The sequence below is a fragment of the Tachyglossus aculeatus genome, chromosome 8 (assembly GCF_015852505.1).
Source record: "Tachyglossus aculeatus isolate mTacAcu1 chromosome 8, mTacAcu1.pri, whole genome shotgun sequence".
Taxonomy (NCBI): Eukaryota; Metazoa; Chordata; class Mammalia; order Monotremata; family Tachyglossidae; genus Tachyglossus; species Tachyglossus aculeatus.
Genome location: NC_052073.1, coordinates 4,166,869 through 4,191,487, shown reverse-complemented (window position 1 = coordinate 4,191,487; position 24,619 = coordinate 4,166,869). Strand labels below are relative to the sequence as shown.

Below are 24,619 nucleotides of genomic sequence, written 5' to 3'. Positions count from 1 at the left end.
CCCTTCCTTCCTCTCCCCCTCGTCCCCCTCTCCATCCCCCCATCTTACCTCCTTCCCTTCCCCACAGCACCTGTATATATGTTTGTACATATTTATTACTCTATTTATTTATTTTACTTGTACCTATCTATTCTATTTATTTTATTTTGTTAGTATGTTTGGTTTTGTTCCCTGTCTCCCCCTTCTAGGCTGTGAGCCCACTGCTGGGTAGGGAGTGTCTCTATATGTTGTCAGCTTGTACTTCCCAAGCGCTTAGTCCAGTGCTCTGCACACAGTAAGCGCTCAATAAATATGATTGATTGGTTAACAATTGTCAGCTGTGTAACTTTGGGCAAGTCACAACTTTTCTGTGCCTCAGTGACCTCATCTGTAAAATGGGGATGAAGACTGTGAGCCCCCCACCATGGGACAACCTGATCACCTTGTAACCTCCCCAGCGCCTAGAATAGTGCTTTGCACATAGTAAGCACTTAATAAATGCCATAATAATAAAAAACAAATACCCCCATCATTAGTACTAGTAGTAGAAGTAAGCGCTTAGAACAGTGCTTGGCACATAGTAAGTGGTTAACAATTGTAAGCTGTGTGACTTTGGGCAAGTCACTTAACTTTTCTGTGCCTCAGTGACCTCATCTGTTAAATGGGGATGAAGACTGTGAGCCCCCCACCATGGGACAACCTGATCACCTTGTAACCTCCCCAGCGCCTAGAATAGTGCTTTGCACATAGTAAGCGCTTAATAAATGCCATAATAATAAAAAACAAATACCCCCATCATTAGTACTAGTAGTAGAAGTAAGCGCTTAGAACAGCGCTTGGCACATAGTAAGTGGTTAACAATTGTAAGCTGTGTGACTTTGGGCAAGTCACTTAACTTTTCTGTGCCTCAGTGACCTCATCTGTTAAATGGGGATGAAGACTGTGAGCCCCCCACCATGGGACAACCTGATCACCTTGTAACCTCCCCAGCGCCTAGAATAGTGCTTTGCACATAGTAAGCGCTTAATAAATGCCATAATAATAAAAAAACAAATACCCCGATCATTAGTACTAGTAGTAGAAGTAAGCGCTTAGAACAGCGCTTGGCACATAGTAAGTGGTTAACAATTGTCAGCTGTGTGACTTTGGGCAAGTCACTTAACTTTTCTGTGCCTCAGTGACCTCATCTGTTAAATGGGGATGAAGACTGTGAGCCCCCCACCATGGGACAACCTGATCACCTTGTAACCTCCCCAGCGCCTAGAATAGTGCTTTGCACATAGTAAGCGCTTAATAAATGCCATAATAATAAAAAAACAAATACCCCGATCATTAGTACTAGTAGTAGAAGTAAGCGCTTAGAACAGCGCTTGGCACATAGTAAGTGGTTAACAATTGTCAGCTGTGTGACTTTGGGCAAGTCACAACTTTTCTGTGCCTCAGTGACCTCATCTGTTAAATGGAGATGAAGACTGTGAGCCCCCCCCCCCGTGGGACAACCTGATCACCTTGAAACCTCCCCAGCGCCTAGAATAGGGCTTTGCACATAGTAAGCGCTTAATAAATGCCATAATAATAAAAAAACAAATACCCTGATCATTAGTACTAGTAGTAGAAGTAAGCGCTTAGAACAGCCCTTGGCACATAGTAAGTGGTTAACAATTGTCAGCTGTGTGACTTTGGGCAAGTCACTTAACTTTTCTGTGCCTCAGTGACTTCATCTGTTAAATGGGGATGAAGACTGTGAGCCCCCTCCGTGGGACAACCTGATCACCTTGTAACCTCCCCAGCGCCTAGAATAGGGCTTTGCACATAGTAAGCGCTTAATAAATGCCATAATAATAAAAAAACAAATACCCTGATCATTAGTACTAGTAGTAGAAGTAAGCGCTTAGAACAGCCCTTGGCACATAGTAAGTGGTTAACAATTGTCAGCTGTGTGACTTTGGGCAAGTCACTTAACTTTTCTGTGCCTCAGTGACTTCATCTGTTAAATGGGGATGAAGACTGTGAGCCCCCTCCGTGGGACAACCTGATCACCTTGTAACCTCCCCAGCGCCTAGAATAGGGCTTTGCACATAGTAAGCGCTTAATAAATGCCATAATAATAAAAAAACAAATACCCTGATCATTAGTACTAGTAGTAGAAGTAAGCGCTTAGAACAGCCCTTGGCACATAGTAAGTGGTTAACAATTGTCAGCTGTGTGACTTTGGACAAGTCACTTAACTTTTCTGTGCCTCAGTGACTTCATCTGTTAAATGGGGATGAAGACTGTGAGCCCCCTCCGTGGGACAACCTGATCACCTTGTAACCTCCCCAGCGCCTAGAATAGTGCTTTGCACATAGTAAGCGCTTAATAAATGCCATAATAATAAAAAACAAATACCCCCATCATTAGTACTAGTAGTAGAAATATGTTGCCAACTTGTACTTCCCAAGCGCTTAGTACAGTGCTGTGCACACAGTAAGCGCTCAATAAATACGATTGAATGAATGAAAGTAAGGGCTTAGAACAGCGCTTGGCACATAGTAAGCGCTCAACAAATCCCCCGATCATCATTATTGTGATTACCACCCTGATGATTTCTCCCTCCCGCCTGGTGGGAGGCCTCCAGGGTTGCCGGTGTGCTGGGTGCCCGGGCCCCTCCCTCCCAGGGGTGGGTCTGGGGGCGGGCCTGGGGGCGGGCACTGGTCCTGCTGGGGTTGGGCAGTGGTGGCAAGGAGCCGGAGCCGAGCGCAGCGTTTTGGTGAGTGTCCCAGGGGCCAGGCCAGGGGAAGGGAGGGGAGAAAAAGAACCTGGGGGGCTGCTCCCCCCAATCCCCCCCCCCCGGCCTCTGTGTGCCAAGCGCTGGGGGGCTGGGAGGGAGCCCCTGGCCAAAATAATAATAATAATAAGGGCATTTGTTAAGCGCTTATTCTGTGCAAAGCACTGTTCTAATTGCTGGGGGGATATAAGGTGATCCCCCCGTGGGGCCACAATAATAATAATGGCATTTGTTAAGCGCTTACTATGTGCAAGGCACTGTTCTAATTGCTGGGGGTATAGAAGGTGATCATCCCGTGGGGGCCAAAATAATAATAATGGCATTTGTTCAGCGCTTACTATGTGCAAAGCACTGTTCTAATTGCTGGGGGGATATAAGGTGATCATCCCGTGGGGGCCAAAATAATAATAATGGCATTTGTTCAGCGCTTACTGTGTGCAAAGCACCGTTCTAATTGCTGGGGGGATATAAGGTGATCATCCCGTGGGGGCCAAAATAATAATAATGGCATTTGTTCAGCGCTTACTGTGTGCAAAGCACTGTTCTAAGCCCTGGGGGGATATAAGGTGATCATCCCGTGGGGCTCCCACAGCTCACGCTGGGGGAGATCCAAGGTTATCAGATTGTCCCACGTGGGGCTCAGTCTTAATCCCCATTTTCCAGATGAGGGAACTGAGGCCCAGATAAGTGAATCGACTTGCCCAAGGTCACACAGCAGACGTGGGGGAGCGGGATTCGAACCCATGACCCCTGCCTCCCAAGGCCGTGCTCTTTCCACTGAGCCAAAAGAAGCTCTTTCCACTGTGCTTAGTACAGTGCTTAGGAAACATCGAGCTCCTCAAAAGAAAGGGCCTTCCCTGCCCAGCGCCCCCCTCCCCCTTTTCTCAGCCCCCCCACCGGACCGTGGGCACCCCAAACCCAGACCTGGGTTCTCAGCCTGGCTTAGTAGAGGTCGTGGGTTCTAATCCCGGATCCGCCACTAGTCTGCTGTGTGACCTTGGGCAAGTCGCTTCACTTCTCTGGGCCTCAGTGACCTCATCTGTAAAAGACTGTGAGCCCCCCTTGGGACAACCTGATGACCTTGTATCCACCCCAGCGCTTAGAATAGTGTTTAGCACATACTGAGCGCTTAATAAATGCCATTATTATTATTATCCCACCTCTGCCACTCGTCTGCTGTGTGACCTCGGGCAAGCCACTTCACTGTGCCTCAGTTCCCTCATCTGTAAAATGGGGATTGACTGAGCCCCACGTGGGACAATCTGATAACCTTGGATCTCCTCCAGCGCTTAGAACAGTGCTTGGCACATAGGAAGCGCTTAACAAATCAATCAATCAATCGTATTTATTGAGCGCTTACTGTGTGCAGAGCACTGTACTAAGCGCTTGGGAAGTACAAGTTGGCAATATATAGAGACGGTCCCTACCCAACAGTGGACTCACAGTCTAGCAATGCCATCATTATTATTATTCCCCTTCTTCCCCCGCCCCACCCTTCCTATCGGGCCGGGACGCGAAGGGTTAAATAGAAAAACCACAAAGTATTTATTTTTTTGTGTTGGGGGGGATCTCTTTTTCCCTCCCTCCCTCCCGGGCTTCGGCATTCCCCACGCGCCCTCCGGGACCCCCACGTGATGTCTGCCGTGTGACCTTGGACGAGTCACTTCACTGCCCTGGGCTTCAGTTTCCTCATCTGGAAAACGGGGATGGACAACGCTGAGCCCCACCCGATTTGCTGGGATCGACCCCAGCGCTTAGTAATAATAATAATGATGGCATTTGTTAAGCGTTTACTATATGCCAAGCACTGTTCTAAACGCTGGGGGGGATACAAGGTAATCAGGTTGTCCCACATGGGGCTCACAGTCTTAATCCCCATTTTACAGATGAGGGAACTGAGGCCCAGAGACGTGAAGTGACTTGCCCAAAGTCATATGCTCTGCACACAGTAAGCGCTCAATAAATACGATTGAATGAATGAATGCAGCTGAGAAGTGGGATTAGAACCCACATCCTCTGACTCCCAAACCCCTGGTGTTTCCACTAAGCCACGCTGCTTCTCCAAGTACAATGCCTGGCACATAGTAAGCGCTGAATAAATACCATCCTTAATGAATTAACCTCCCTCCGGCGACCCCACTTGACCCTCCGCCGGGGTCCCCACTTGATGTGTGCTGTGAGACCTTGGGCAAAACATTCATTCAATCTATTTATTATACATATCTATTCTATTTATTGTATTTTGTTAGTATGTTTGGTTTTGTTCTCTGCCTCCCCCTTTTAGACTGTGAGCCCACTGTTGGGTAGGGACTGTCTCTATATGTTGCCAACTTGTACTTCCCAAGCGCTTAGTACAGTGCTCTGCACACAGTAAGAGCTCAATAAATACGATTGATGATGATGATGATGATGATCGAGCGCTTACTGTGTGCAGAGCACTGTAGTAAGCGCTTCGTTTCACTGCTCAGGGCCTCAGTGACCCCATCTGTAAAAACGGGGATGGAGACCGATTTGCTGGCATCCACCCCAGTGCTTAGTACAGTGCCTGGCCACAATTAATTATACTAATAATAATGATGATGGCATGTATTAAGCGCCTACTATGTGCAGAGCACTGTACTAAGCAATTCGTTTCACTGCTCAGGGCCTCAGTGACCCATCTGTAAAAATGGGGATGGAGACCGTGAGCCCCACATGGGACAAGGGACTGTGTCCCACCCGATTTGCTGGCATCCACCCCAGCGCTTAGTACAGTGCCTGGCCACAATTAATTAATTATAATAATAATAATGATGATGGCATGTATTAAGCGCCTACTATGTGGAAAGCACTGTTCTAAGCGCTGGGGAGGTTACAAGGTGATCAGGTTGTTCCACTGGGGGCTCACAGGCTTAATCCCCATTTTGCAGATGAGGGAACTGAGGGACAGAGAAGTGATTTACCCAAAGTCACACGGCTGACAATTGGCGGAGCGGAATTTGAACCCATGACCTCTGACTGCAAAGCCCGTGCCCTTTTCCACTGAGCCACGCTGCCAATGCCCTGTCCTGTGCCCTCTGCGGTGCCCAGCCCGGACTTTGGGGAATCAATCAATCAATCAATCGTATTTATTGAGCGCTTACTGTGTGCAGAGCACTGTACTAAGCGCTTGGGAAGTACAAGTTGGCAACATATAGAGACAGTCCCTACCCAGCAGTGGGCTCACAGTCTAAAAGGCTCTGTACCAGCAGGGCGTGGTTGCAGTTGGTATTTACAGGCCGCCCTGTAATACCAGTACACAGAGAATCCCTTGTTTTCACACTTTTTGTCTTTCTCTTCGTGTTGGCAAGAAACGACCCCCATCCTGACTCCCACCCCCGGGACTCGGGGAGGGAGGGGCGGCCGGGAAAACCCACCCCCCGCTGGGCGTTGGAAAGAACCGTGGGTGAGGCCTTTGGGCTTTGGTGTGACTCCTCCGGGACCTGGCTTTATTCTCTGCTAATTACAGCCTTAAACTCCCCAACCTAAACCCGCGTGCCCCGTGTTTACCTGCCGGATTTAGCCAGGGCGGAGTCGGTGGCCATCTAGAGCGCGTCCCTGCTGTGTGACCTTGGGTAAGTCACTTCGCTTCTCTGGGCGTCAGTGACCTCGTCTGCAAAATGGGGATAGAGACTGTGAGCCCCACATGGGACAGGGACTGTGTCTAACCCGATTTAGACTGTGAGCCCACCGTTGGGTAGGAACTGTGTCTATATGTTGCCAACTTGTACTTCCCAAGCGCTTAGTACAGTGCTCTGCACACAGTAAGCGCTCAATAAATACGATTGATTGATTGATTGATTCCTTCTGGACTGGGAGCTCCTTGTGGGCTGGGATTGTCTCTCTCAGTTGCTGTATTGTACTTTCCAAGCGCTCAATACAGTGCTCTGCACACAGTAAGCGCTCAATACATACGATTGATTGATTCCTTCTGGACTGGGAGCTCCTTGTGGGCTGGAATTGTCTCAGTTGCTGTATTGTACTTTCCAAGCGCTCAATACAATGCTGTGCACACAGTAAGCGCTCAATAAATAACGATTGATTGATTGATTGATTCCTTCTGGACTGGGAGCTCCTTGTGGGCTGGGATTGTCTCTCTCAGTTGCTGTATTGTACTTTCCAAGCGCTCAATACAGTGCTCTGCACACAGTAAGCGCTCAGTAAATACGATTGATTGATTGATTGATTCCTTCTGGACTGGGAGCTCCTTGTGGGCTGGGATTGTCTCTCTCAGTTGCTGTATTGTACTTTCCAAGCGCTCAATACAGTGCTCTGCACACAGTAAGCGCTCAATAAATACGATTGATTGATTCCTTCTGGACTGGGAGCTCCTTGTGGGCTGGGATTGTCTCTCTCAGTTGCTGTATTGTACTTTCCAAGCGCTCAATACAGTGCTCTGCACACAGTAAGCACTCAGTAAATACGATTGAAAAAATGAATAACTGTATCCACCACAGCGCTTAGTACAGTGCCTGGCACAGTAAGCACTCGACGGATACCAACATTATTTTTGGCCATGGAATGGAATGCTACTGATCCCTGTTCACTTGTTTTGATGTGTCTCCTTCCTTCTAGACTGTGAGCCCGTTGTGGGCAAGGATTGTCCCTATTTGTTGATGAATTGCACTTCCCAAGTGCTTGGTACAGTGCTTAGCACACATTAAGCACTCAATAAATACGATTGAATGAATGAATGGTGGTATTTGTCAAGTGCTTACTCTGTCCCAGGCACTGTTGTAAACGCTGGGGTAGATACAAAATAATTGGGTTGGGACACAGTCCTTGTCCCACCTAGAACTCAATCTTAATCCCCACTTTACAGATGAGGTCACTGAGGCACAGAGAAGTGAAGTCACTTTTCATTCATTCATTCATTCACTCGTATTTATTGAGCGCTTACTGTGTGCAGAGCACTGTACTAAGTGCTTGGGAAGTACAAGTTGGCAACATCTAGAGACGGTCCCTCCCCAACAGCGGGCTCACAGTCGAGAAGGGGGAGACACAAAACAAAACATATTAACAAAATAAAATAAATAGAATAAATATATACAAGTAAAATAAATAGAGTAATAAATATGTATAAACATATACACATACATAGGCTTTGAAGGGTCACACAGTAGACAAGAGGTGGAGCTGGAATTAGGCCATGGTGTCACCCCCAGCCTGGGTATCGATCAACCAATCGTATTTATTAGTAAGCGCTTAGTAAATGCCATTATTATTATTTATTGAGCGCTTACTGTGGGCAGAGCATTGTACTGAGCATTTGGGAAAGGACAGTATAACAGAATTGATAGGCACATTCCCTGCCCTCAACATCCAGGGGAAAGAAGGGGTGAGGGAACACCCTGTGGCCCAAAGGGAATCAAACTTGATGTAAGAAGACCTGGATAAGTCAGTCAATTCATCATATTTACTGAGTGCTTATTGTGTGCAAAGCATTGTACTAAACGCTTGGGAGAGAATAATACAACAATTGGTAGACATGTAATAGACCCGGTTTCTAGGCCCTGCTCTTGCCCCTGGTCTGGTTGACCTTGGACAAGTCATTTAAATAATTGTAATGAATAATTATGCTATTTGTTAAGCACTTACTATGTACTAAGCGCTTGGGAGAGAATAATACAACAGTTGATAGATATGCAGTAGACTTGGATTTAGGCCCTGCTCTTGCCCCTGGTCTGGTTGACCTTGGACAAGTCATTTAAATAATTATAATGAATAATTATGCAATTTGTTAAGCACTTACTATGTACTGAGCGCTTGGGGGGGGAATAATACAACAGTTGGTAGACATGTAGTAGACCCGGATTCTAAGCCCTGCTCTTGTCCCTGGTCTGGTCGACCTTGGACAAGTCATTTAAATAATTATAATTAATAAATATGCTATTCGTTAAGCACCTACTATGTACTAAGCGCTTGGGAGAGACTAATACAACAGTTGGTAGATATGCAGTAGACCTGGATTTAGGCCCTGCTCTTGCTCCTGGTCTGATTAACCTTGGACAAGTCATTTAAATAATTATAATGAATAATTATGCTATTTGTTAAGCACTTACTATGTACTAAGCACTTGGGAGAGAATAATACAACAGCTGGTATACACGTAGTAGATCCGGATTCTAGGCCCTGCTTTTGCCCCTGGTCTGGTTGACCTTGGACAAGTCATTTAAATAATTATAATGAATAATTATGCTATTTGTTAAGCACTTACTGTGTACCAAGCACTGTTCTAAGGCTCTGGTTTATTAATTCCTTACTCTGCGTCGAGCACTGGTCTAAGCCTCCAGCGCTTAGAACAGTGCTTTGCACATAGTAAGCGCTTAACAAATACCATCATTATTATTTATTAAGCACTTACTCTGCACCAAGCAGTGTGCTAGAAACAAGGTGACCAAATTGGACACAATTTCTGTCTCACACAATGTAGGAAGGAAAACAGGTATTTCATTCCCACTTTACAGTGGAAACTGAGGTGCAGAGAAATTAATCAATTGTATTTATTGAGCGCTTACTGTGTGCAGAGCACTGTACTAAGCGCTTGGGAAGTACAAGTTGGCAACATATAGAGACAGTCCCTACCCAACAGTGGGCTCACAGTCTAAAAGTAAGCGACTTCCCCAAGGTCGCACAGCCAAGTCCTCTGTATTTCCTCATCTGCAAATTGGGAACAAAATCATCATCATCAATCGTATTTATTGAGCGCTTACTGTGTGCAGAGCACTGTACTAAGCGCTTGGGAAGTACAAGTTGGCAACATATAGAGACAGTCCCTACCCAACAGTGGGCTCACAGTCTAAAAGTAAGCGACTTCCCCAAGGTCGCACAGCCAAGTCCTCTGTATTTCCTCATCTGCAAATTGGGAACAAAATACCAGTTCTCCCACCGTTTTAGCCCGGTGTGAGGCAGGGCTTGTATCCAATTTGATCATCTTGTTTCTAGCACACGGCTTAGTGCAAAGTGCTGAGCAGTTCAGGAGTTACTTGCATTTTCCGGTATACGGCCAAGAGCTTAGTACAGTGCTCTGCACACAGTAAGCGCTCAATAAATACGATTGAATGAATGAAAAGAGCTTTCTGGTAGGATGAAAGGCCCAGGAGTCAAGACTAAAATGGATTAGGGGGCGTTTGGGGGTCAGCAGGAACCAGAGGTTCCTGGCAGATAGTTGGTGGTGGGGTGGGGGGAGGTTTTGCTCAGGGGTCAGATTCCTGGTCAGATTCCTGATTGACAGCCTCAGGCAAGCTGAATTCTCCCCTAAACCTAGGGGAGGAAGTTATTAAGCGGACCCATAATGGGCTGGTTTTTTAAAATTAGTAATAATATCATCATCATCAATCGTATTGAGCGCTTACTATGTGCAAAGCACTGTACTAAGCGCTTGGGAAGTACAAATTGGCAACATATAGAGACAGTCCCTACCCAACAGTGGGCTCACAGTCTAAAAGGGGGAGACAGAGAACAAAGCCAAACATACTAACAAAATAAAATAAATAGAATAGATATGTACAAGTAAAATAAATAAATAAATAAATAGAGTAATAAATATGTACAAACATATATACATATATACAGGTGCTGTGGGGAAGGGAAGGAGGTAAAATGGGGGGATGGAGGGGGAGAGGAAGGAAGGGAAGGAATAATAATAATGATATTCGTTAAGCGCTTACTACGTGGCAGGCACTGTACTAAGCACTGGGGTGGATTCAAGCAAACCGAGTTGGACACAGTCTCTGTCCCATGTGGGGCTCACAGTCTCAATCCCCATTTTACAGATGAGGTGACTGAGGCCTAGAAAAGTGAAGTGACGTGCCCGAGGTCACACAGCAGACTAGTGGTGGAGCTGGGATTTCATGCATTCATTCATTCAGTCGTATTTATTGAGTGCTTACTGTGTGCAGAGCGCTGTACTAAGTGCTTGGGAAGTACAAGTTGGCAACATACAGAGACGGCCCCTACCCAACAGTGGGCTCACAGTCTAGAAGGGGGAGACAGACAACAAAATGAAACATATTAACAAAATAAAATAAATAGAATAAATATGTACAAATAAAATAAATACGTACAAGCATATATACATATATACAGTTGGTGTGGGGAGGGGAAGGAGGTAAGGCGGGGGGATGGGGAGGGGGAGGAGGGGGAGATTAGAACCCAGGACCGCCTGGCTCCCAGGCTTGTGCTCTAGCCAAAATGCCATGCTGCTTCTTTTTTTTTATTAGCCAGAAGGGCTGGTGGAGCCCCCCTCCCCACCCACCCACCCCCACACACAAAACACACCCCACAAATAGCATTCAGTACTGGGCTGGGGACTTTGTATCAGTTTCTGAAGGTCCTAGTCTTCCAGGCAAGAATGAGGGAGTATGGGCTGGGCCTGGGAATTTTATGGTCCTTGTGTCCCGCGGAAAAAAAGAACAAAGCAAAAAAAATTCACTCCCCCTCCCCAAAAACCTGCCTCTCCAGCTGGAGGCCTGGAATGCTAAACTGTAAAATCGTGCGTGTGCAGGGAATCTGTTAGAGTCTGTCCCAATTGCTTAAGACAGTGCTCTGCAAACGGTAAGCGCTCAGTAAATATGACTGACTAGGGAACTTTAATGTGTAAACTCCCTGAGGGCAGGTTTCCTTTGTCTTGCTCCTGCTGTACTCTCCGAAGTGCTTTGTTTAGTGTTTTACATTCAGTAGGCAATTGATAAATGCCATCGATGGATTGGGGCACCTGGTGAGACCTGTTTGGGGAAAACAGGCCCATTTGGGGCCAGTCTCCTTTTCTGCTGATTTTCCCAGAGGCCATCAGAGCGAAACCTGTCTTTATTTTAATTGCCTGGGCTCCGGACTCTATGGGCGAAAAGCTTCCTAAATGTAGGTTAGGAGGGGCTCCGTTCAAAACAACCCCCTTTTTCACATCCTGCGAGAAGGCAGCAAGATTGAATGGTATCCGATGCATGTTTGCAAGAAGCGAATCTGAAAAGCCATCTTTTCTCCAAGCGCTTAGTTCAGTGCTCTGTACACAGTAAGCGCTCAGTAAATACAGTTGACCTACTGACTCCAAGTGGGAGGGCCAGGGGAAAAGGGAGGTGGTGGTGGAGAGGCTGGGGGGGGGTGTCCAGGGAGGAAGGGAAGGTCTCTCCCGCCCACCCACAACCCACTCTGGCGGAGGGGAGAATTATTAAATAGCCAAGTCTCTGATTCCAGCCAGAATCTAGTTAATAGAGTCAGCAGATCTTGGAATGCCTGCATAATCCCAAACTCTCTTAGTTGTGTGATTCCAAATTTAGGTCCCCACCCCTACAAGGCATGTTAATGATTAAAAAAGAGAAAAAGACCAATTTGAGTTTTACCCCTTTATTATTAATGTTAATAATAACAAAACGAATAAGTCTGGTGTTTTGTGTTTACTCTGTGCTGTATAGTGGATAGAATACAGGCATGGGAGTCAGAAAGGTTCTAATACTGGCTCCGCCACTTGTATTCTGTGTGACCCTGGGCAAGTCACTTCACTGGGCCTCAGTTTCCTTATGTGTAAAATGAGGATCGAGACTAGGAGCCCCATGTGGGACAGGGACTGTATCCAACCTGATTATCTTGTATGTACGCAAGTGCTCAGTGCAGTGACTGGCAAATAGTAAGTGCTTAACAAATACCAACACTTATTAGACAGACCAATGATAATCGTCATCATCATCAATCGTATTTATTGAGCGCTTACTGTGTGCAGAGCACTGTACTAAGCGCTTGGGAAGTACAAGTTGGCAACATATAGAGACAGTCCCTACCCAACAGTGGGCTCACAGTCTAAAAGGGGGAGACAGAGAACAAAACCAAACATACTAACAAAATAAAATAAATAGAATAGATATGTACAAGTAAAATAAATAAATAAATAGAGTAATAAATATATACAAACATATACATATATACAGGTGCTGTGGGGAAGGGAAGATAATGATAAATATGATGATATTTGTTATTGTACCATCATATTGATCATTATTATTGGCCTAGATAATGTGTTGGCATTTGTTAAGCAATCAGTCAATCAATGGGATTTATTGAGCGCTTACTGTGGGCAAAACACTGTACTAAGTGATTGGAAGAGTAGAGTACAACCACACTGGAAGACATTTTCCCTGCCCACAAGGAGCTTACAATCTAGAGGGGGCATCGTTAAGGGCCAGTTAGTCAATCAGTGGTATTTGTTGGGTGTTTACTATGTGCAGAGTACTGTACTAAGCGCTTAGGAGATACAACAGAGTTGGGAGGTGTTCCCTACCCACAAAGTGCTTGGCATGCAGCAGACCTCCAGGGTAAAGGATTGCTTGATTGATGGTGAAAAAGTGGATAGATCAAGGACCTCGCCTTCCAGACCCACAGCACTTATGTCCATATCTGTAATTTTATTTATTTGTATTGATGTCTGTCTCCCCACCTCTAGACTTGGAGCTTGTGGTGGGCAGGGAATGTCACTGTTTATTGTTCATTCATTCAGTCATATTTATTGAGCGCTTACTGTGTGCAGAGCACTATACTTAGCGCTTGGAAAGTACAATTCAGCAAAAAAGAGAGACAGTCCCTGCCCACACCAGGCTTACTGTTGTGTTGTACTTTCCCAAGTGTTTAGTACAGTGAGTAAATGCTCAATCAATACGATTGAATGAATGAATAGGTGTCAGAGGGACTTGGCTTGTAATCCCAGCTCTGCCACTTGTCTGCTGTGTAACCTTGGGCAAGTCATTTAGCTTCTCCCTGCCTCAGTTATGTCATCTATTAGTTATTATTATTATTATCTATAAAATGGTGAATAAGACTGAGAGTCAGGCCCTGTGTCCAGTCTGATTATCTTGTATCTACCCCAGCGCTTAGTACAGTGTGTGGCACAAAATGACTGATTGAGACAGGCAACGAGCAATTGCCTACCTGAGGGCTCGTGGCATTGTCTGTTGTGGGTGTAACAGGGCTAGGGCGATAGAATAAACCATTTTCTCTCCTGCCCTTCCCCCTACTTGCTCCCTTTGTTCACCCCTCCACTCAGCCCCATAACATTTACGTCCATATCTGTAATTTATGTATATTAATGTCTGTCTCCCCTTCTAGGCAGCAAGCTCATTTTGGGCAGGGAATATGTCTGCCAACTTTATTGTATTGTACTCTCCCAAGTGCTTAATACAGTACTGTGTATAGACTAAGTGTTCAGTAAATATGACTGATAAGAGGGGGGCATACCTCCTGGAGATAACGCTGGGCTTGGGGCTCCTGGCTGGGATGGGCTCTAGTACCCCAGTTCTCTCAGGATGAGGTGCTAAGGTGAAGAAGTGGGGAGAGTGATGGGAGAGCCAGTTTGGAGCCCAAACTAAAGTTAGTGAACTTGGAGTATGCCGGAGCAGAGGACTGTGGGGCACAGGATTGTGGGGAGCAGTGTGCCGGGGCAGAGGACTGTGGTGACAGTACCTGTTTATTTATTTTGTTAATTTGTTTTGTTTTGTTCTCTGTCTCCCCCTTCTAGACTGTGAGCCCACTGTTGGGTAGGGGCCATCTCTATATGTTGCCAACTTGTACTTCCCAAGCGCTTAGTACAGTGCTCTGCATACAGGAAGCGCTCAATAAATACGATTGATTGAATGACTGAATGAGTGTGCCGGGGCAGAGGATTGTGGGGGACCTCTGGATGGCTCCTCTGGAGGACCTGGGCCAACCTTGGGGGTTCTGGAAGGTGGGGGTGGGAGCACTGACCTGCTCTGTGGAGAGACCCTGAGGGTCCCTTCCTGCCCTCACCATCCCTGCTGGATTCCAACTGGCTGGTCATGCCCAGAGGAAATGTATTACATATCCATTGTTATGGGTTCCATAATGGCCTGGAGCCCTGGGGCTGGTGGTTGTGAGTGTTGTATGTTGTGTTGGACAAGCATGGGGCCAGGGCAGTCAGGAGCACTTGAACCAGTGTCAGTGAGCACCAGGGAGCCTTGGCAGCTGGGAGCACTGGAGCCTGTCCAAGTGATAATGAGCACAGGAGGCTCACTGTACCTCCATCTCATCTATCTTGCCACCGGCCCCTTGCCCACCACGGCCCCTTGCCCACCACGGTCTGTCTCTGGCCTGAAAAGTCATCCATTCTCAAATCCGACAGACGGTTAGTAACTCTCCCCCACTTCAAAGCCTTATTAAAGGCCAATCTCCTCCAAGAGGCCTTCCCTGACTAAGCCCTCTTTTCCTTTTCTCCCATTCGCTTCTGCAACACCCTGACTTGCTCCCTTTATTCATCCCTCCCTCAGCCCCACAGCACTTACATACAGATCTGTAATTTATTTATTTATATTAAAGTCGGTCTCCCCCTCCAGACTCCAGACATTGTACTCTTCCAAGTATTTAGTGCAGTCCTCTGCACACAGTAGGCGCTCAGTAAATACGATTGACTGACTGAGGCCCGAGCGGCTAGGAGCAGTGGGCGCCAGTGTAATAGTAATAATAATAATAATAATGGCATTTATTAAGTGCTTACTATGTGCAAAGCACTGTTCTAAGCACTGGGGAGGTTAGATGATCAGGTTGTTCCACGGGGGTGCTCACGGTCTTAATCCCCATTTTACAGAGGAGTGAAGTGAAGTGACTTGCCCAAAGTCACACAGCTGACAGTTGGCGGAGCTGGGATTTGAACCCATGACCTCTGACTCCCAAGCCCATGCTCTTTCCACTGTGCCACGCTGCTTCTTGTGTAGTCGAGATCACTGGAGGGCTGTGGGCTAGCGGCCAAACCAATTTGTTTGTAATAGTAATAATAATAATGATGGCATTTATTAAGCGCTTACTATGTGCAAAGCACTGTTCTAAGCACTGGGGAGTTTACAGGGTGATCAGGTTGTCCCTTGGAGGACTCACAGTCTTAATCCCAAATTTTACAGATGAGGTAACAGACACAGAGAAGTGAAGTGACTTGCCCAAAGTCACACAGCTGACAATTGTTGGTGCCGGGGTTTGAACCCATGACCTCTGACTCCAAAGCCCGTGCTCTTTCCACTGAGCCACGCTGCTTCTTCTGTAGTCAAGAGCACTGGAGGGCAGTGGGCTAGCGACCAAACCAATTTGTTTGTAACCACCTCAGAGCTTAGTACAGTGTCTGGCACATAGTGAGCACTTAACAAATACCACAGTTGTCATTCCCAGCCGATTCAGGTTCAGTTCCCAAACCATGGGCAGTTTCCACTCGGGGAAGGTTGGCCCTGAGAAAGGAGCTCCGGTCAGCTGGTCAGCCTTCAGGCCCTGCTGGGGCAGGGTGGTTGCCATGGAGTCCCTGGTGTTTGGGGGTCACAACACAGTCCACTTTGCCGGAACCTAGAGGCCGGGCATCAGCAGTCCTGGCAGGCTGCTCGGGGAGGGCTTTGCCCGGCTGCCAATCCTGGCTGCCAATCCCAGCTACTGCTGGCCTGGAGCGGGATTTCCCAGGGGGTGAACCCGGCCTGGCCCTCAGCTGAGCCTCCCAGCACCTTGTGACTCTTCAGCTGCACAGAATTCAGGAAAGAAAGCAAGATACGGAAAAAGCGCCTGGTTTGCACCAAAGTCTCCCCTGCTTTGTAGCCTTGCCCCACCCCCACCTCTGGACCCCCCTTTCCCAAAGCTCGCCAACTTTCCCCACACAATTCTGCCATGTGCGCATATGTTTGTGCTGTGGGGCCACTTTGTCATGGAGATGATATTCAGGTAAACTCCTTGTGGGCAGGGAACAAGTCTACCAACTATTGTTGTTATATGTTGCCAACTTGTACTTCCCAAGCGCTTAGTACAGTGCTCTGCACACAGTAAGCGCTCAATAAATACGATTGATGATGATGATTGTGTTATACTCTCTCAAGCGCCTAGTACAGTGCTCACTCAATAAATACGATCGATGGATTGAGGGATTGGAGTCGGTCCTTCAACCTCTGGCTGTGGCCACTGGCCTCTCAGGCTCCTAGACTGGAAACTCCGTTGCAGGCAGGGAATGTGTCTGTTATGTTGCTTTATTGTACATACTGCTTTATTGTACTCACGCAAATGCTTTGTGCAGTGCTCTGTGTGAAGTAAGTGCTCTGTAAATACTATTGAGTGAATGATGAATGAATGATTACTAAGAGCTGGAGAGTATAATGCAATAGAATTGGTAGACACTTTCCCCGCCCACATACGGAGCTTATTTATACGGGAGGAGATGAATGTATTTTAATTACAAATAGGGGAAATAGAGTATAAAGGAGATGAACATTTTAATTACAAATAGGGGAAATAGTAGAGTATAAGGGGCTGGGGAGAGAATCAAAGTGCTTTTAGGACCCTCCTGGCTCCCTGATATCCCCCTCCCTCCTATCTACCCCCCAGGGCCTGGCCAAAACCAGGTGGGCTCAGAGGAATGAAAGTGATGGGATTTAGTAAACATTTACTATGTGCCAGGGACTGGAGGAGATACAGGATAATCAGATCAGATACAATCCCTGTCCCACATGGGGCTCACAGTCTAAGAAGGAGGGAGAGTGGGTTTCTTCTCCCCATTTAATGGGTAAAGAAACCGAGATCCTAAGGAGCTAGTGATGGTGTTTGCTGAGCATTTGTGATGTGCTGAGCACTCTGCTCAGCACTGGGGTAGACATACCAGAAAATAAGACTGGGCACAGTCCCTGTCCAAATAGGGCTTTCAGTTTGAGGGAGGGAAAACAGGTAATTTATTCCCATTTTACAGATGAGGAAACTGAGGCCCAGAGAGGTATGAGGTCACACAGCAAGACAGAGTCAAGAGCTGGGACTAGAACCCCAGTCTCCTGATTCTGGTGTGTTTGCGTAGTCTCCCCGGAGGAAAAAGCCCCCCCCCCGCCACCCCCTTTTCCAATCTCCCCCTCCTGCCCCAACCTCCCCACCGCTATCAGAGGCGAGGCCCAGCCAGTTCTCAGCCTTGTCCTTAGAGTTCCAGAGTTATCTGCAAGCGCCTGCTTGTCCTCCTTTCCCCATCCTCCCCCATCCTCCAGGGGACTCTTGGATCCTCCCCGCAGCAGGGGCTCAGGAATCTGACTCAAAAGAGCCTCCCAATGTTCCTGACCTTCAGAGCTTTGGGAAAGGGAAGGGCTGGGAATGGTGCAGCCCCTCCCAAAGAGGGAGAGTTTCCCATCCTATCTGTGCAGCACCCAGATTGCCGTGCCCTGAACATTTCATTCCGAGGCAACACTTGTCTCTCATGATCGAGTTGCACTTTCCTCATCCCAGTAAGGGCTGTCTGGAGCAGATTGGCTTCCTGGGAATCACCTTTAAGGTGGGAGTCCGTGGGCCCTTCCACACCAAGCTTTTCATCGTCTTTTCAAGCTTTTCATCCCCTACGGGGTCTGCCTGGAAGAGCATACCCTGGGCAACATATCCAGCTTCCGTCCGACCCAGGACTCTGGTCTCTGAGAGCAGCTCCAATCACCCAGTATGGACTGTCCAACAACGTAGACTCTCCCCTCTCCAGCATGGACCATCCAACTCCCCTGACTCCCCTCTCCCTCCCCAACTCTCCCTCCTTCCTCCCAACTCTTCCCAATTCCCCCCCCATCCTTCCCCTACTCTCTTCCCTCCCTTCCCAACGCTCCCCCTCCCTCCATAACTGTCCCCTCATTCATTCATTCACTCAGTCATATTTATTGAGTGCTTACTGTGTGCAGAGCACTGTGCTAAGCACTTGAGAGAGTACAAAATAGCAATAAACAGACACATTCCCTGCCCACAACAAGCTTACAGTCTAGAGGGGGAGACAGACATTAGTAAAGATAAATAAATGACAGATATGGACTTAAGTGCTGTAGGGCTGGGAAGGGGGATGAATAAAGGGAGCAAGTCAGGGAGACGCAGTCTGCTCTTAGACTGTGACCCTCAGGAGGCAGCGTGGCTCAGTGGAAAGAGCCCGGGCTTGGGAGTCAGAGGTCATGGGTTCTAATCCCGGCTCTGCTGCTTGTCAGCTGTGTGACTTTGGGCAAGTCACTTCACTTCTCTGTGCCCGTTACCTCATCTGTCAAATGGGGATTAAGACTGTGAGCCCCACGTGGGGCAACCTGATCACCTTGTATCCACCCTAGTGCTTAGAACAGTGCTTCACACATAGTAAGCACTTAACAAATGCCAGCATTATTATTATTAATATTATGTAGGACAGGGACTGTGTCTAATCTGATTAGTTTGTATCTTCCCCAGCGCTTAGTACGGAACATAGCACAAAGTAAGTGCTTAACAAATGCTGTCATTATTATCATCAGCTTTTATATAATCTTCTTCCTGTCCCAGCACCTACCTCCATATGTGTATATTCATTTGTATATTCCAGGATTTTCTCAGCTGTTTTATCATTACCTTTAAACAATTTTTGTTCTGTGTCTCCCTCTGTATTAGAATGTAAGCTCCTGGAAGGCAGGGATCGTTTGTCTTGCTTCTGGTGTTCTGTCAGTTAATCAAACAGTGGTATTTATTAAGCACTTATTGTGTGCAGAGCGGTGTACTAAGTGCTTGGGAGAGTACACTACAACAGAGTTAATACACCCAATCCCTGTCCACAAAAGCTTACAGTCTAGAGGACATGGATAACTATAACAATGATAATTATGGTAACGGTAATAATAATTGTGGTATTTGTTAAGCGCTTACTATGTGCCAGGCACTGTACTAAGCACTGGGGTGAATACAAGCAAATCAGGTTGGACACAGTCCCTGCTCCACATGGGGCTCACTGTCTTAATCCCCATTTTACAGATGAGGTAACTGAGGACTAGAGAAGTGATGTGACTTGCCCAAGGTCACACAGCAGACAAGTGGCAGAGCCAGGATTAGAACCTATGACCTTCTAACTCCCAGGCCCATGTTCTATCCACTACGCCATGTATTGAGTGTTGATTAAGTGTCAAGTACTGTATTGAGCACTTGGATACAAATAATGATGGCATTTATTAAGCGTTTACTATGTGCAAAGCACTACTCTAAGCGTTGGGGAGGTTACAAGATGATCAGGTTGTCCTGGGGGTGCTCACAGTCTTAATCCCCATTTTACAGATGAGGTAACTGAGGCACAGAGAATTTAAGTGGCTTGCCCAAAGTCACACAGCTGACAACTGGCGGAGCCGGGATGAGGTAGAACAGTTCCTGTTCCACATGGGGCTCATAGTCTAGGTAGGAGGGAGAACAGGTTTGGAATCCCAACTGTACATATGAGGAAACTGAGGCATGGTGGCTTTCCTAAGGTCATACAGCAGGCATGTGGATAGGATGGGTACTGACCCACCGGAATGAAGCAGTATTGTGGAGCAGTGGTCCTGGTATTAAGGGAGCCCAAGTGAGTGCAATACTATGTAGAAGCAGCGTGGCTTAGTGGAAAGAGCACGGGCTTGGGAGTCAGAGGTCATGGGTTCTAATCCCGGCTCTGCCACTTGTCTGCTGTGTGACCTTGGGCAAGTCACTTCACTTCTCTGTGCCTCAGTTCCCTCATCTGTAAAATGGGGATTAAGATTGTGAGCCCCATGTGGGACAACCTGATTACTTTGTATCTACCCCAGCTCTTAGAAAAGAGCTTGGCATGTAGTAAGCACTTAACAAATACCATTATTATTATTATTGTTACTAAGCGCTTGGGGAGGCACAAGAGAAGCAGGAGGCACTTTTGCTTCTTATGGTCTAGAGGAAGCAAAACAGTGGACTCAGACCTATAAGCTCCTGTTTGTTCTCCTTCTTTTTTTTCCCCTTCTCTTCCTCCCTCCATCCTCCCCCATCCCTCTCTCTCCCTGCCATCTCCTTCCCTCCTGTTTCTACTCCCTTCCTCTCTTCCTCATTTTCTTTCTCTCCATTCTCCCTCCCCTTCTGCCAGTTGAGGGCAAGTAGTGCCCCGGAATTGGGGAGAAGCCTGGGGGGAGGGTAAACCAGGAAAAGGAGGAGCCCAGCTCCCACGGGGGAGGGGGCTGGCAAGAAATGGGACTGAACAGTCTAGGGGGCGGAGGAGGAGGAGAGTGGGGCAGGGGAGAGTCAGGAAGATTTGGCAGGGAGGACGAGGCTCATACCTGAACTGGGCGTCAAGAATCTCACAGAGCGGGTTCGCCGATAAGTCGTTCCCCGCTGAAACCAAGCCTGCATCCTCAGACCCCACTCAAGTGCCTCATCGCTGCTGCTTCTCCTTGTCCACGAGCAGCCCTGGGCAGAAGAGGAGGGCGAGGAGGGCAGGTTTTCCTCAGAACTGCCCCAAGGTGGGTCAGAGCCGGTGCTAGGAGAGGGTTCTATTTTCTTTGCCGCGCTAAAAAAGAAAACAAACCCCAAAGAACCCTCCTTGACCTTTAGCCACGTGTTTTGACCAAAGAAAATCCAGCTCGAGCTCGCCGGCCTCTCACCCCGTAACAACATGGCATTGTTAGCCAGTCCCTGACCTCTGGCAGTGCCAGCTTTCTGCTGCTGTGGAGACTAAGGGTCCCCATTTCTCCTCTCCCTCTGGCGAGAGGCCTCAGTGCAGAGGGGCAGGAGGGGTTTACCCCCAGTGCCCACCCCAGGAGCCGGGCACCCTCCCACTAGTGCCCACCCCAAGAGCCGGGCAGAGGGGGGCGGCTCACCATAGGGGTCCCCTGCCAGTGGCTGAGGTCAAGGGGTCAGCCTTCCGGGCCGAATGCAACTAGTGGCATCGGAAGCTTTGATCACCGAGGGCAGACGGGCTCTGGGTCACCAGTCCCGGTAGTCCAATTAGGACAGACTATGTGGACGCACAAGAGTGTGTGTGCCTGTGTATGTATAGTCAATCAATCAATCATACTTTTTGAGCATTTATTGTTTGCCGTCCCCTCCATGTGGGTGTCCATGTGTACAGTCCTTTCCATGTGTGTGCACACGTGTACAGTTCCCTCCTGGGGGGTGTGTGTGTGTGCATGTGTATACAGTTCCCTCTCGGGACATTCCCAGCACCCTCGGAGGCAGAACTGGCTATTTATACTTTTTTATTTTTTTGCATGGTATTTGTTAAGCGCTTACTATGTGCCAGACACTTAGTGCCAAACCACCTTCAGAGAGGCAGCTAGTGGAACAGGAATTGTGTCTGATCTGATCCCCTTGTACCTATTTAGTACCTACACAGCAGTTAGTACAGTGCTGTGCACACCGTACGCGCTCAATAAATACAATTGAATGCTACAGTGCTTAGCAGGCTGTTTGCCGTGTAGAAAGTGCTTGACGCCTACAATGATAGTAACAGTAAGGATAATGGTGGCGGAAGCTACCTGGGCTCAGAGCACTGTAGCTTGGAGGCCAGGAAAGCTGTGGCGGCAACGTGGGTGGGAATTGGACGCAATCTGTTACTCCTGTTTAATTGGCATTTTCTGCTGGCGGGCTGTGTCCTTGTGTCTGCCCTCCCTCCCTCCCAAAGGTGCTTCCCCAAGGGCCCAGGAAAACTACTAGAGAAGCAGTGTGGCTTAGTGGAAAGAGCACGGGCTTGGAAGTCGGAGGACGTGGGTTCTAATTCATTCATTCAATCATATTGAGCACTTTCTGTGTGCAGAGCACTGTACTAAGCGCTTGGGAAGTACAAGTCGGCAGCATATAGAGACGGTCCCTACACAATAACGGGCTCACAGTCTACAAGGGGGAGATCCCGGCTCTGCCACTTTTCAACTGTGTGACTTTGGACAAGTCATTTAACTTCTCTGTGCCTCAGTTACTTCATCTGTAAGATGGGGATTAAGACTGTGAGCCCCACGTGGGACAACCTGATTATCTTGTATCTCCCCCCAGTGCTTAGAACAGTGCTTGGCACATAGTAAGTGCTTACCAAATACCGTCATCATTATTATTAATATTACAGTCGGGGCTACCTTGGGTTGTTTCCCCCCTCTTCACCGTGAACCCATTGTGGGTAGGGAATGTGTCTACTACCAACTTTGTTATACTGAACTCTTCCAATCAATCAATCATATTTATTGAGCGCTTACTGTATGCAGAGCACTGTACTAAGCGCTTGGGAAGTACAAGTTGGCAACATATAGAGACAGTCCCTACCCAACAGTGGGCTCACAGTCTGTCTCTTCCAAGTACTTAGAACAATGCTCTGCACATAGTAAGTGCTCAGTAAATAACAGTGGCTTGATGGAATGATTCCAATGCATTAGCCAGTGGCTCTCAGAGTAGCATGGTGCAGTGGATAGAGCACAGGGCTGGGAGTCGGAAGATCATGGGTTCTAATCCCGCCTCTACTTAAGACTGTGAGCCCCAGGTGGGACAGGGACTGCAACTGACCTGATGATCTTGTATCTACCCAACTGCTTAGTAGAGTGCTTGGCACATAGTAAGTGCTTAAGAAGTACCATAATTATTCATTATTATTATTATTATGGAGAGCACTGCATCTCTCTCCACCTGCAGAGGGGTGGGCAAGCAGCTGGGAGTCACAGACTACTGAGGATCCGAGCTCAGGGGGACCAGTGGTTTCTTTTGGCCCAGGCTGGAGGGAGAGTCATGGGCCGGGAGAGTGGTTTTTAGACACTCTGGAAAAGAGAAATGGCCATGGGAAAAAAGCCCCTGCATGGAGAGGAGGGGGTGGGGAATGAATCAAAGTTCATCTGTAGAAGAATTGATTAGTTTTTTCCCCGCAGACGGGGGTGGGGGAGAACAGGATCTGGTGTGGATCGAATGGCATAGAATTCCCTGCTCGGGCAAAGACGGGTGAGACCCTAACTAGACTAGATTGTGCTTAGTACAGTGCTCTGCACATAATAAGTGCTCAATAAATACAAATGAATGGATGAACTGAGGGTGGAGGTGGCCAGTGGGGCCAGGCTCCCCATCTACCTCCTGTTCATCATGCCCCCTCTTCCTCCTCTATAGCCCCCCCCCCCTACTCCGAGAGCTCCCCCATCCAGTAATAATAATAATATTCATTATGGTTCTTGTTAAGTGCGTACTATGTGCCAGGCACTGTTCTAAGCACTGGGGTAAATACAGGTTAATCAGATTGCATACAGTCACTGTCCCACATGGGGCTCCCACCCGTATTCCCATTTTACAGATGAGGTAACTGAGGCCCAGAGAAGTGAAATGACTTGCCCAAGGCCACAGAGCGGACGTGTGGTGGAGCCGGGATTAGAACCCAGGTCCTTCTGACTCCCAGGCCTGTGTTCTATCCAATTCTATCTATCCAATATCCCCATTTTACAGATGAGGGAACTGGAACACAGAGAAATGGAAGTGACTCGTGGTTCAGTGGAAAGAGCACGGGCTCAGGAGTCAGAGGTCATGGATTCTAATTCCGACTCCGCCATTTGGTGGCTGTGTGACCTTGGGCAAGCCACTTAACTTCTCTGTGCCTCAGTTTCCTCATCTGTAAAATTAAGATTGTGAGCACCACGTGGGACAACCTGACCACCTTGTATCCCCCCCATGCTTAGAACAGTGCTTTGCACATAGTAAGCGCTTAACAAATACCATCATTATCAATAAGCCACGTTGCTTCTCAGTAATAATAACTCTGGTATTTGTTAGATGTTCACTACGTGCCAAGCCCTGGGGTAGATACAGGATAGTTAGGTGGGACACAGTCTCTGTCCCATTGTCTAAGAAGGAGGGAGAACATATATCGAATCCCCATTTTACAGATGACGGAACTGAGACACAGAGAAGTTAAAGGACTTGCCCGGGGACACAGAGCCAGGATTACACCCAGGTCCTGACTACTTACAGACCCACGCAGGTGCTCTTTCCAGCAGGCTACCCTGCTTCTCCCTAGGAGTGGGGAAGCAGCGTGGCTCAGTGGAAAGAGCATGGGCTTTGGAGTCAGAGGTCATGGGTTCAAATCCCAGCTCCGTCACTTGTCAGCTGTGTGACTTTGGGCAAGTCACTGTACTTCTCTGGGCCTCAGTT

At 47.7% G+C, this 24,619-nt stretch overlaps 1 protein-coding gene across 3 annotated transcripts in view; it reads left to right on the top strand.

Moving 5' to 3' along the window:
- Positions 1-6,246: 6,246 nt before the first annotated feature.
- CGNL1 (cingulin like 1) overlaps positions 6,247-24,619 on the top strand; it is an 89,494-nt gene continuing 71,121 nt past the window's right edge. For 2 of the 3 annotated variants that reach the window (XM_038750153.1, XM_038750151.1), the window contains exon 1: positions 20,821-20,973. The gene's annotated coding sequence lies outside the window, so the exon portion shown is untranslated. Of the gene's footprint in view, positions 6,340-20,820; positions 20,974-24,619 lie in introns of those variants that run through there. The other variant, XM_038750152.1, reaches the window with a different exon arrangement.